This window comes from Amia ocellicauda, chromosome 4 (assembly GCF_036373705.1).
Source record: "Amia ocellicauda isolate fAmiCal2 chromosome 4, fAmiCal2.hap1, whole genome shotgun sequence".
NCBI classification, from domain to species: domain Eukaryota; kingdom Metazoa; phylum Chordata; class Actinopteri; order Amiiformes; family Amiidae; genus Amia; species Amia ocellicauda.
This window is the reverse complement of record NC_089853.1, coordinates 51,268,453-51,282,718: the sequence shown is the minus strand read 5'-3', so window position 1 is coordinate 51,282,718 and position 14,266 is coordinate 51,268,453.

Here is a 14,266-nt window from a genome sequence, read left to right as displayed (position 1 = left end):
ACAATGGCCAATCTCCACAAGAAGTTCACTGCAGAGCATAAAGCATGTGTCTTACACTTTTTTTTTGTGCCCAGAGACCATATTGGGTTACACAGCCAAAAGAGGCTGACTGGGATACTTGACTCTGCAAAACCCATGAGAACTTGCAGTATATGGCAGACAAGCTGTTTTCAAAACCTTACTTCCAAAAATCTGGAGGAAATGGCTGATGCCACTGCGTGCGATATGACAAAAAAGGAGTGTGCATATGGCCAGTGCAAAGAATGCAAGATGACTACGTGTGCACTCCCCTCAGAACAAAGAGGTAAATCTGACTCAGTGGTCCCTTGAAAAGATGAGTCATGAGAATGGTTGTGATAGCTACACTGTTACAATCAAAAAGGAAATAGCTATAACAGAGGATGAGCTTGTGGCTCAGTTTCAGGACAGATTTCTCAACTTCCGTGGACATATCTTTAACATCAGATGGCAGTATTCCATGTACAGGAAACTGTGTGAAAACCTTGGCTCAAATGAATTCCTCATCCATGTTGATTTCAGTGAAAATTACTCCTGCAAATATGCGAAGGAGATACAGGCAGTTCATTTTGGGGGTTCACACAAACAGGCAACACTTCATACAGGTGTGTTTTATGTCCAGGTTGAGCCAGCACCAGTGACCTTCTGCGCTATATCACCAAGCAGAAGACATGACCCTCCTGGTATTTGGGCCACTTGGATCCTGTTCTTAAAATGATTCAAGAGGAACATCCAAATTTGACCTGTCTGCATTTTTTTAGTGATGGCCCAGCCTCACAGTACAAGCAGAAATCCAATTTCTATCTTTTGTCCACTGTACCTTTCAAGAAAGGGTTTTCCACAACCACCTGGAACTTCTTTGAAGCCAGTCATGGCAAGGGGGCACCAGATGGGATAGGCAGAACACTTGAAAGATTTGCCCTATGCGGAATCCCTCTTTACCATTTGAAAAATTCTGGATCAGTGGTACGACTGTTTTATGTTGGAGAAGAGGATGTTGATGCCTGGGTACAAATGATGGAAGAAATGCTACCACTGAGCACCATAAAGGGAACAATGAAAATTCATGAGGTGGTGGGCACTGAACCCAGCTCTGTAAAACATAGAGACATAAGTTGTTTTTGCCAGGCTGAAAAGGGTGTGCATGATTGCCCATGTTATGCACTCCAAGAGGCATCTCTTAGCATAAACAAAATGGAAAATCTTGCAACAACTGAGCAATCATCATTAGCTTCTTCACTTTCTCCAGAGGTCATAGACAGTAAACACATTGGACAGTGGTGTGTTCTTAATTACGATGAACAGCCATACCCTGGTATCATTCAGGAAGTGGAGGACCACAACATCAAAATCAAATGTATGCACAGGAATGGCATACATTTGATTTCAGCTGTTTTGAATGTTTTGTAGTAAATAAGTGTGTGGATTTTACATGTTTTATTCACTGAAGATGTTCTGATTTTTTTTATTCTCTCTTTATTGAAATAGATCACACTGATTACACCACATTCCATTGTGCAGACAATTTTTTTGTTAAGGAGTGAGAAACAGGTTGCAAGTGATGAGAAGTATTAAATGTGTTTTTTTCTTCTAAATGTTTTATCAGAGTAGATTGTAATCTTACTCCAGATAAATTTCATGATTGTTCAAGATTGTTTTCATTTCAATTTTTTAATACTGTTTTTCTCTAAATGTTGTTTTAAAAGAGTAGATTCTTACTCATGTTGAATTTCATTATTTTGCTCAATAATTTTTAATTTTTACACCTTTTATGCAAGATGAAGTCTGGGGTGTTATATTATGTCTGTGGTGTTACTTCAAAACGTATCTGAGATTTCTTTCCTTCAGAGCCATTTCATCTTATAATTTAAAGTTTGTAGACTGTAATGTGATTTTAATCTTTTAGAATAAAAACTATAAAGTTGATTTATATCAAAATAAAAAATAAAAAAGTATTCTCCTTTGGCAGAAATAGGGGCCAAGATGAACAATTAAACATATTTCTTTTAAAAACTGAAATTTAAATGAAACAATGAAACTGATTCCTTAAAGTTTTTTTTTTTTTTTAATTATTCCCTAAAGTTGCATATTCCTGCTCATTTTAGAACAAACCAGAATTTTACTTCAAGTACTGGTAACACCATAGACATAAGTGGTTGTGTCAACAGTATTTTAATAAAATTACTTAAAAATCAAAATGTCCTTAAGCCTTCATTTTACTGGATATAGCATATTAAACAATTTTTAAATGCAGAGTAATACATTTTATTATTATTTATTTTTTTACAAATTCTGCCTCTGGTTTGCCACCCCAATTGAAGAATGATCCAGGTGGTCATAATGTTATGGCTGATCGGTGTATATTAAGGGGATCCTATTTTGTTCACTAATACCAACAAATGCTCAGGGACGTATCCATATTGAATCACATTTGGAGGCAGGTGGAGAAGTTGTTTGTATTGTCTATTGTATTAATGTTAATTTTGCTGGATTTTTATTAATTGCCTAGTTTATCCTTGTAATCTGGTTCAATCTTAATTTACAAACTGAGTTTTTAAGAGTTGCAAAGTTACAAAAATCATGCCCCCGGACCTTCCTGGCAGACGTCGGCCCCTCTGTAATAATCATGTCCCACTCCTCAAGTGACACTTTCACAGCACAAGGCTTTACATGAAACTTTAGTGGGGAAGAATGTATCCTAGCAATGAAACCTGGGGCAAATGTTAATGAAAGCCAATAATTAAGAACATAAGAAAGTTTACAAACGAGAGGAGGCCATTCGACCCATAATGCTCTTTTAGTGTCATTATTATCTAAGTGATCCTATCTAGTCTATTTTTAAATGTTCCCAAATATTCTGCTTCAACCACATCGCAGGGGAGTTTGTTTCAGATTGTAACAACTCTCTGTGTGAATAAGTGTCCTGTTTTCCATCTTGAATGCCTTGAAGCCCAATTTCCATTTGTGGATTGATTGTTTTGACTTTGTCATTTCGACTTTGTGGTGTGATTTTGCTCTCGATAAAGTGTATTGTTAAATCAGACTTGTAGTGCAACATAACCCTGCGTTAATTAAATATTTGAGTGAGTCCAGCACAGAAAAGTAGGCCTAATCCTAAAGCCATGCTACAAGTTCTGCCTATTCATGTATTGCTGCTTTAAAAGATTGTTATTGAAGTTCAGAGGAATACGTGGCACTGCTTTGTCAGGGTTTTTTTTTTTTTTGTACAAGGGTGTATGCTTCATCTGATAAAAACGTCATAAAATAATCAAGTATTGCTTGAAGAAAGATTTAAAATTATTTTAAATGTATGGGTGTTTAACCCGTTTACATCAAAAACCTTGTTTTCTGTTAAATCACTGTAGGCTTACAAAATTTTGGAATGCATGCTGACATAGCCGAAAATGCATTTTTTCAAATATAACTGTGTGTGGTAGAGCCGCCATTGTGAATTGTATTGGGATTGGTTTACACACTAAACACATACTGATAATATGTACTACCTGAAGGTAGACCGGGGGATTCCCATGTACACTCTAATAGAATATGAATAGGAGGGTTTTTATACCACTGTAAAAATAAAGTGGATCTAATATGTCACAAGCTGTAAAGAATCATATCTGAGCCACTGTTAAAAAATACATTAATAAACATTCGGCTACAAATTCATAATGGTCCAATCTTGTGACTGTCACGTGATGGAAATACATAAAGCTGGAGAACCAATTCATTAATTCAAGTTATTTATAAGAGCCTGTCTCCTTTTCACACTTTTATTTATTTTTTGTACATTTTAAACATTGTTGTTGTAGGAGATGAGTTACTCAGTTAGTAAGTGCACAATTTTCCATTCTGGCTAAATCCACTTTGTAAAGCTCATTTCAAGCACAGAATGTATTACACAAAACACATCAATGTGGAACCCAATCAAAAGCAGGCAACTACACTGATTTATATGCAAACTCTCATAATGATAAATGACCAAAATTGTAATTAACAGTATTTATTCATCTAAATTAATAATCAAATAACACTGTTTCAATGAAGCATGTGAATACTAACTGCAAACCTCCCATTGAGTTGAAGTGTATTAAATCAATTTAATTTATTCCACCCAATTTAGATAAAAAGATTATACCACTTTGCATGGAGCAAAATGACTGTTAATTAGAACAAATTGTTTGCCGAATATGAACACTAAGTGATTAATGCCTATTAACTGATGCCTTCTTGATGTTACTTTCATCATGATAAAATCTACAGTAAATAAATGTTTACAAATACAGCTACAGGAGAAAGCGTCAACCGAAAATTATACAATTATTTAATAAGGAAAGTGTAGGCTTGGGGTAGAAGTAAAGTACTCTGGTAATTCAGTTTTACACTAACGCTTTCAAATTTAAAATTAAGCAAATATTGCATTTTCCCAACATGCCACATGGGGGCCCCTTTTACCCATATGTCAATGAAATAAAGAGTCGCTTTCCTGTCTGGACATACTATTCCAAGGTAGGATGGGGCGGGTGTAGAGCGTGAGGCAGGGTATAATGAGAGCGAGATTGAATGAGAAAGTGACAGTGGGAGGTCAGGGTGCCCTCCCCCAGAATATTTTGAAAATTAAATACCTGAAATGTGCCAATCAGAGTCGTTTCGCAGTCAAACTGAACTCAGAATCTCCATCAAATCCATTAAATCAGACAGATTTTGCCTCAAACATCTTTGCTTCATAACCACATAGGCTATCACTATGGGACACATCCAGCGACATTATACAGGCAAACGACAAGGTTTCCGGTTCTTGTCAATCAAAGATCTATTTTGGTGGAGCTCTGTAATTGGCACCGTGCCCCCACCCACCCTAAATACGACACTGCTTTATAGTAGCAGCTAGGCTACTGTGAAAGAACAAAGAAATATGTACACATATTGTTTTGCCATCGTTATCCTCCTCATAATAATGTATTATTATTAATAATAATAATTCCTTAGATAACACCGAGTTGACAAACTATAGTCGTAACATATTTTAACTCACTGTATATGCCTAAGACAATAAATAATATCAAAGAGACCCCTCAGCAGTGCTGGACCACTTTTATTTACACAGAACATCGACAGACAAACCGCATATTCGTAACAGTCAACAAGAGTTATTATGAAAAATATATTTGAAAAATAATGGCATGACAAAAACATAACAATACAGTAACAAAAACGTTATATTCTAACACCAACTAAGCACTAACGAGTATATCAGATAAAATAGTCTTGCAGTGTAGTGCAGGAACTCGCAATTCATACCAAACTACAGAGCACAGTAATTACAGACCCAGTATTAGGACTACTGCAGGGACCATTCAGCAGTGGTCCCGATGACGCCAGCCGCCAGAGAAACACGTTATGGTATCATAGCAGACTTTAGTTTAATTAATTTATAATCAATCCTTGTTAATATTGATAAATATAAATATAATTTACATTATATTCTAAACAATGTATTGTGATGGTATTGTGCTTATCTACCTCACGTTTAGTCTATTACTGATATGTATTACTAAAAATAATAATACTGTGATGGACTTTGAACCCCTTAAGTTCCTTATTAACATTGGGACAGCTGGACACATTTACTGATATACTCACTTTAAAAGGACAGGCAACGGTAAAGATGAAAGGACTGCAGGACCTCACTTTTTTAGACATTGACAAAGGGATTGACAGAGTGGTGGTAGATGCTTGGGAAGCATTTTGCTAGATTATTTAAGAGTAACTAGCAAATTGTATATTCTTCATTTTTTATTGTCTGTTTTAAAGCTTCTACTATTTATTAATTTCTATTATGATCCATTTAAAAAAAAAAAATTCTCAGTCTCAGTACTTGCAGTTGACTAAACACCCAATAGTGTCTGAACAAACACCTTTACAGAAGGAAGACTGGAAATCTCATATTAAAAAGAAAACTAAAACCACTGATGCTGAAGCAGACATCTTAATGGAGCCTGTAACTGCGGAAGACTCATCGCACTTGATCCAGGGAACCGAGACTGAAGATTCCAAAACACCAAAATGGGGACAGGCACTGTTCTCGCAGTTACATAATATTAAAGGAGTCCTTAATTAGAAGCTGGACAACCTCACAGAATTGGTAATGCCAAGCAGTGGATTGCGGCCTTGGAGGACAGAGTCGAGTCGAACAGCCTTGACGCCTCTCGTTCTTCAAAAGCTGTCAGTTCCCTACAAAACAAACTGGATGACCTGGAGAATAGAAATTGCCGCTGGTATGTCTCCGTTTACAAGCGATTATTATTTAAAGTAAATCACCCATGCAAAACATGGCGTGTAACTTTTCCTTAATTTCTTTATTATACTCCTTCCTTCTCCACTTCCATTCCATTCCATTCCATTCCTCTCCCACAGGGTGGCGACAGAATAGATTATCTTTAACCCTTCATGTTAGTGGAACAACAATCAACACTACATCCCTTCTATCTTTAATATATTTACTTGTTGTTAGTTTTTTGTTTAGTTTTTTGGAACACCTAATCAATACACTCCATTCAACAAACCCACTCCACTGGTAACTGTACAGACATCTTACCTACCCTCCCCCCCTTTCTTTCTTTTTTTGGTAAAGGAAAAAGAACAATAGTAACAAACAAACTGTCATGTTTGGGAAAGCAGTTATTTATTTATTTATTTAATTAATTTGTATAATTTTTTTTTGTCAGCTGGTGACATGTTCCTCCAAGTATCTGGGTGTGTGTCATGGACGGGGGGCGTTGTCAGTGGTGTTGTTAGGTGCATCTCACTGTAGGACAACTGCCTCATCTTCCATCAGGAGCATATGTCCCATGGATTGGCTTTACATGAGCAGAACTCCTCCGTATATAGTGTCCTTGCCCGTCTTCCAAGATGTCCTGGTTGCCTGTCTTTTAATGACTTTGTAGGGGTGAGGGTAAAACAGTGTGATGAGCTTGTCTACCTTTGGCTGGCGAAGCAAGACTTGTGTTCCGTCTTGAATATTTGATGTGCATGCTCCGCGCCTGTCATCAGCATACTGCTTGCCTTTTTCTGTAGGTCGACTGCGTTAACATCTTGGTTTGGAGCTGGTGTAGTGGCAGGTGCCTCGGGAAGCTTGGTTCTCAATGTCCTGTTGAACAACAAGTGTGCAGGTGTATCCCCCATCGTGGCATGCCATGTTGTGCGGTATGCCAGAAGAAATGTAGGCAGTTCATGTTTCCAATCTTCGCTGGAAGCATGTGCAGTGTGAATGGCTTTCAGGAGAGCCCTGTTCATTTGTTCTACTTCTTCATTAGCTTGCGGCCTATATAGCGTTGTACGTCTGCTGTATGCTGTGCTCCTTGAGGTATGTAGTGAAAGCGTCGGACGTGAACTGAGGGCCATTATCTGTAGATAGTATTTCAGGGAGTCCATGTGTGGCAAACACATGGCGTAACGAAGTTATGATGTTGGTGGATGTTGTGGACCATAAAACACCTACTTCTGGCCAGCGTGAGTAATAGTCAATCAGAACAACAATAAGCTCACCTGTTGGTAACGGGCCACACAGGTCCATTGCCACATGTTGCCATGGTGCATCACATAGAGGACTCATCTGTAGAGGCTCAGGTCTTGCTGCCGGTCCCACAACTTGACATGCATGGCACTTAAACACAAACTCTTCGACCTGACGATCCAGCCCTGGCCACCAGACTTTTTCCCTAAGTTGCTGTTTAGTGCGCACAATCCCTTGGTGACCTATGTGTGCCAGCTGTATCACCCGCTTCCTTAGTTTGATAGGCATAACAATTCTGCTTCATCGTAGGATAACATTGCCATATGTAGTGAGTTAATTCCAGCCTAATGCATACACACTATTGCATTGCTTTAGATCGCCGGTGTCCAAGGACCGTTTCAATGCCCTTAGTGAAATTGAGAATCATTTAAACTAGGAACCAGGGGGGCAGGGAGCTCTGACAATGGGAGATGTTCCTCTAAGGAAAGAAAACCAAGGGAAACTGCTAGTAGGAAAGTCCTGAAATGTTTGTACCTCAATGCCAGGAGTATAAGGAACAAGATGTTAGACTTGGAAGCCACAGTGCTAGCATGTGACTATGTAGGAGTGACAGAAACATGGCTTACAGAAAATGATGGGGATGAATACAAGTTGGAAGGATACACACAGTTTAGGAGAGACAGGCAAAATCGAAGAGGGGGTGGGGTAGCATTATATGTGAAAAAGGCAGAAGAACTTGTATTAGATCCCAGTAACGGAACAGAATCTTTGTGGGTGAAACTTTTGAACAAGAGATCTGGAGGATTAGCGGTAGGAGTGTGTTACAAGCCACCAAACTCAGATATTCAGAAAGATGCTGCATTGTACAGTGTAATCAGGACTGCATGTAGCAAGGATGTGACTGTTATAATGGGGGATTTCAATTTCCCAAACTTAGAATGGGAAAGCCCAGTGGGGACTACAGAAGCAGAAATCGAAATGGTTAAGATGGTAAATGACTGCTTTCTAACTCAATTTGTCAGGGAACCAACCAGAGAGAGTGCATGTATTGACTTGATCTTTTCAAATGACCAAGATAGAGTCAGGGGGACAGTAGTTAGAGAACCAATGGCAAATTGTGATCACAATATGGTTAACTTTGAGGCATTCTTTCAAAAAACAAGGTCCAAGTCTAAAACAATGGTCTACAATTTTAGAAAAGCAAACCTTGCAGGTATGAGACAGCACTTAGAAGAGGTAGACTGGAGCAGTTGAAAATGGATGGGTATATTTTAAGAATATATTACTTGAGGCTCAGGAGCAATTTGTACCAAAACTTAGCAAATTGAGGACCAAAAAACACTGGCCAAAATGGTTTAATAGAGGTATGCAAAAAAATATCAAGAGAAAGAAAATGTTGTATAGCACATACAAAAGGGATGGTGACGAAACAAAATACATAGAATATGTTGAGCTGCAAAGAGATCTTAAGAAAGGGATCAGGAAAGCAAAGAGGGAAATAGAAAGAAACATAGCTAAAAAAAACAATGCAAAGAGCTTTTTTCAATATTACAACAGCAAGCGGTCAATAAAGGAGGAAGTGAAACAGATAAAGGGCAAAAATGGAGGTATCTTGGAAAACGAACAAGATGTGGCAAATGTTCTAAATGAGTATTTCACAGAGGTTTTTACAAAATAAAAAACAGATGACATGCCACAGGTTGACAATCAGTCCAGTCAAACCCTAAGAGAGATCAGGATAAATGAGGAGCAGGTACTAAAGGGACTAGCAGAATTAAAAACAAACAAATCACCTGGGCCAGATGGGATCTTTCCAACATTACTTAAAGAAATGAGGGAAATTATTTATAGGCCGCTAACTCAATTATTTCAAATGATACTTAGAACAGGGGATGTGCCAACTGACTGGAAGACAGCAAATGTCATACCAATCCACAAGAAAGGGGACAAAACTGAGCCAGGAAATTACAGACCAATCAGTCTCACCTGCATCACTTGTAAAATGTTGGAAAAAATGATTAGACAGAAAATAGAGGAGCATCTTAATGAAAACCATATTCTTGGAGATAGTCAACATGGGTTTAGACGAGGCAGATCATGTCTTACCAATTTATTAGAATTTTTTGAAAATGCAACTGCAGCTGTAGATCATGTGAAAGCATATGATATGATATACTTAGATTTCCAGGTTCCACACCAAAGACTGATCCTCAGATTGGAAGCTGTAGGCATTCAAGGTAATGTAAGTAGATGGATTATGAACTGGTTGATGTATAGGAAGCAGAGGGTGTCGATTAAAGGAGTTGCTTCTAACTGGAGTGAGGTTGTTAGTGGAGTTCCACAGGGATCAGTACTAGGGCCTTTGCTTTTTCTAATCTATATTAATTATCTGGACTCTGGGATAGTTAGTAAACTTGTCAAATTTGCAGATGATACTAAAATAGGTGGCTCAGCAGATACAATCTTGGCAGCACAGGCTATTCAGAGGGACTTGGATAATGTCTTGGATAATATTCAGTTGTGGGCCGACACCTGGCAAATGAAATTCAATGTGGACAAGTGCAAGGTAATACATGCAGGTAACAAAAATGTCCACTATAATTACACTATGGGAGGTACAGATCTAGATGAAGTAACGCATAACGCGTAACTTTCTCCATCCAAGCAATGTGGGGAAGCAATAAAAAAGGAAAACAGAATGCTAGGGTATATTGTCAAAAGTGTAGAATTTAGAACAAGGGAAGTAATGTTAAGACTGTACAATGCGCTAGTTAGACCTCATCTGGAATACTGTGTGCAGTTCTGGGCACCACACTTCAAGAAGGATATTGCTGCTTTAGAGGCAGTTCAGAGGAGAGCAACCAGACTTATTCCAGGTCTGAAGGGAAAGTCCTACTATGAGAGACTGAGGGAACTGAACCTTTTCACCCTGGAACAGAGGAGACTACGTGGGGACTTGATCCAAGTCTTCAAAATCATGAAAGGCATCGACCACATCAAACCAGAGGAGCTCTTCCAGATCAACAGGGACACACGCACCTGGGGACACAAATGGAAATTGGGCTTCAGAACATTCAAGACGGAAAATAGGAGACACAAACTCCCCAGCGATGTGGTTGAAGCTGAAAATTTGGGAACATTTAAAATCAGACTCAGTTATTAATGGACACCAAATGAGCACGATGGGTCAAATGGCCTCCTCTCGTTTGTAAACTTTCTTATGTAATTCTTCTTATGTAATTCTGTAACGGTGTTTTGAGTAGTTTTAGCGCACTGAACATCACTTGTAATATGAGCATATTACAAGTGACATTACCCCACCAAATAAATCAGTACAGCATTAAGTCTTCTGCTTCAATATGTTCACCCGATTGGCCTAGCGGGTACAGACAGTATTGGGTGCTCTGAGCGCCTGATGTATGTGGTTCTAATCCTGTGTGGTGTGGTGGAAGAAAGATTTGGAGTCGGGAGTTCTAGTCAGAATTTATTACGTGCACGGGAGGAACAGCGCAACACAGAACCCAAAGGATTTTAGGCTTGCATGACACTGTTCCCCAAAAGTTATGAGACAGAACAAGGCTTTTATACCCTCTCTGGGACATACTCCCAAGGGGCCTTAACATTTTACAAACAGTGTATGAATGGTCATTTCTAATAACTAGCAGTGATTTAATTGGCATTCTAAACTATTGGGCATTCCCATCTTATCAATATTATGATTATTACTCATGAATAATAATTATTAACCTCTACATTGCCAGTTGCATTGGAAGGTACTTTGCAGATAATACGTTGCAAGAAAGGAATGTGAGCTGCTGATAACCAAGTGAGGAGTAACAGCACACCAAGGACAAAGTCAGGATAGGATTTCTATATTTTTCCCCCACAGTGGGGAGCTCCATTTGTGCTTCAAATATGATATGGCCACCCAAATATGCCACTGGATTCTGTGTTTCGTATATTCCTAGTAGTGGGACTTTAAAATGTCTTAACTTCATGAGGAATTAACATATTTTAACAAATTATATATAAAGCAATAATCCAACTCAGATGAAGTAATAATCTCATGACTGGTTTTTTGGTGGAGGGTCACATCACTTTGATAACTAGCCTACTGCCAGTTGCCATCCAAATGATGATAATGATTATCTAGTAGTTAACTACTACAGTAGTTGCCAGTTGTCAGCTAATGATTTTTGAGAGTGTTGTATTTATTGCTTAATTTAATTTTTTTAATGTGCACTGTGTAATATAGTATTTTCAGTACTGAGTATTTTTGGTGTGGGTGGTTTTTATCTAAACTGTTTATTAGTTATTGCTGTTATTTATTTCAATGGTGCACTATAAATATTTGTATTTATTACTACATTTGTTTCTTCACAATGTACAGTGTATGTTAATGTCCACCACTAAAATGTTTTGCAGCAAGATGGGGGGGCCCCATAATCAAATCTCACCCATTGCCCCCAAAAGGCTAGGGCCGACCCTTAGGGGACCTATATTTTAATGTTGCTGAAATCCAGTAGTGTTTTATCATATCACTGTAATAGTAATAAGGGAAATATATCATAATTTTACAAAATATAGATTTTTCAAACACAAATCTGTTTATATTATGCTGTTTTTATTAACCAAAAGTTTATTGGTGTTACACCATCAATTATAGGTTCATTATAACTGCTATAATATAGATTATATGTGCATTAATTAAACAAACCCAAAAAAGACATATGTGTAGTCGTGGGTTGATCTTAATCTTAATCTTAATTTGCACTCTTGATATATTCATATATTCAAATTACTTTGCTGTATAAAATTATTTTCAGTTGTACCAAATATATTGACAGAATAGTTAAAAGGTTTGTTTAAAAAAACATTTTCAAAGGCCTACTTCATTTCCACAGCACCTAGATTCTTTTGTGAATATGGTTGGTCCAGTAAACTGTTAACACGGAGAGAAAGCTGTCTTCCGGTACTGCAACAACCAGTTGGCAAGGGAAACAATGAAGAAGAGTGTTATGGGACTTCTGTAGCGTAAGGTACACTTATAAATTTCAATTAAAGAAGTGAATTTATAGTATCACCTTATCATGAATCCTGGAATATTGTAGAACTCAATTTCCGTAATAATTGGATGCAGACACCAATTCCAAAGATATAAATTGTCAAATTTATTAAAAACAAAGACTAAACGTAGCACTACACTAATTATACAAAAGGAAAAAACTAATTAAAATTCAACTCTAGATCAACAAATCAAAGACAAATCACTTCCGTGACCAAATCAAAGACCATGGGATCGCATATGATAACACACAAATCGTTAAACAAAAAAGGTTATAAACACATTGACTACAATACCGGTTAGTAAGACGAAGGTGAGTCTCTCATTAGTATTGTTAGTCGGACATCAAATAACTACGCAGGTTAGTATTTATGTCAGGTAACTTCTCGTTATATATATATATATCAGTCTCATTTACGTTTAGCTGCCGAGAAAGATCCTATCATTACTTGTTACGACAATTTCCCTTAACTGATTATTATTCAATGATTAAGGATAGGCAGGGCCACCAATAATCTAATGTCTATTAACGTGTGTCAATTTCAGACTAAACAGTTAAACAGGAATGAGAAGATATCTCTCGGCGTTGACAGGTTTTATTTCTAAAATTGTCAATGCAACACACATTTACACTCACCTAAAGGATTATTAGGAACACCATACTAATACTATGTTTGACCCCCTTTCGCCTTCAGAACTGCCTTAATTCTATGTGGCATTGATTCAACAAGGTGCTGAAAGCATTCTTTAGAAATGTTGGCCCATATTGATAGGATAGCATCTTGCAGTTGATGGAGATTTGTGGGATGCACATCCAGGGCACGAAGCTCCCATTCCACCACATCCCAAAGATGCTCTATTGGGTTGAGATCTGGTGACTGTGGGGGCCAGTTTAGTACAGTGAACTAATTGTCATTTTCAAGAAACCAATTTGAAATGATTCGACCTTTGTGACATGGTGCATTATCCTGCTGGAAGTAGCCATCAGATGGGTACATGGTGGTCATAAAGGGATGGACATGGTCAGAAACAATGCTCAGGTAGGCCGTGGCATTTAAACGATGCCCAATTGGCACTAAGGGGCCTAAAGTGTGCCAAGAAAACATCCCCCACACCATTACACCACCACCACCAGCCTGCACAGTGGTAACAAGGCATGATGGATCCATGTTCTCATTCTCTTTACGCCAAATTCTGACTCTACCATCTGAATGTCTCAACAGAAATCGAGACTCATCAGACCAGGCAACATTTTTCCAGTCTTCAACTGTCCAATTTTGGTGAGCTTGTGCAAATTGTAGCCTCTTTTTCCTATTTGTAGTGGAGATGAGTGGTACCCGGTGGGGTCTTCTGCTGTTGTAGCCCATCCGCCTCAAGGTTGTACGTGTTGTGGCTTCACAAATGCTTTGCTGCATACCTCGGTTGTAACGAGTGGTTATTTCAGTCAAAGTTGCTCTTCTATCAGCTTGAATCAGTCGGCCCATTCTCCTCTGACCTCTAGCATCAACAAGGCATTTTCGCCCACAGGACTGCCGCATACTGGATGTTTTTCCCTTTTCACACCATTCTTTGTAAACCCTAGAAATGGTTGTGCGTGAAAATCCCAGTAACTGAGCAGATTGTGAAATACTCAGACCGGCCCGTCTGGCACCAACAACCATGCCATG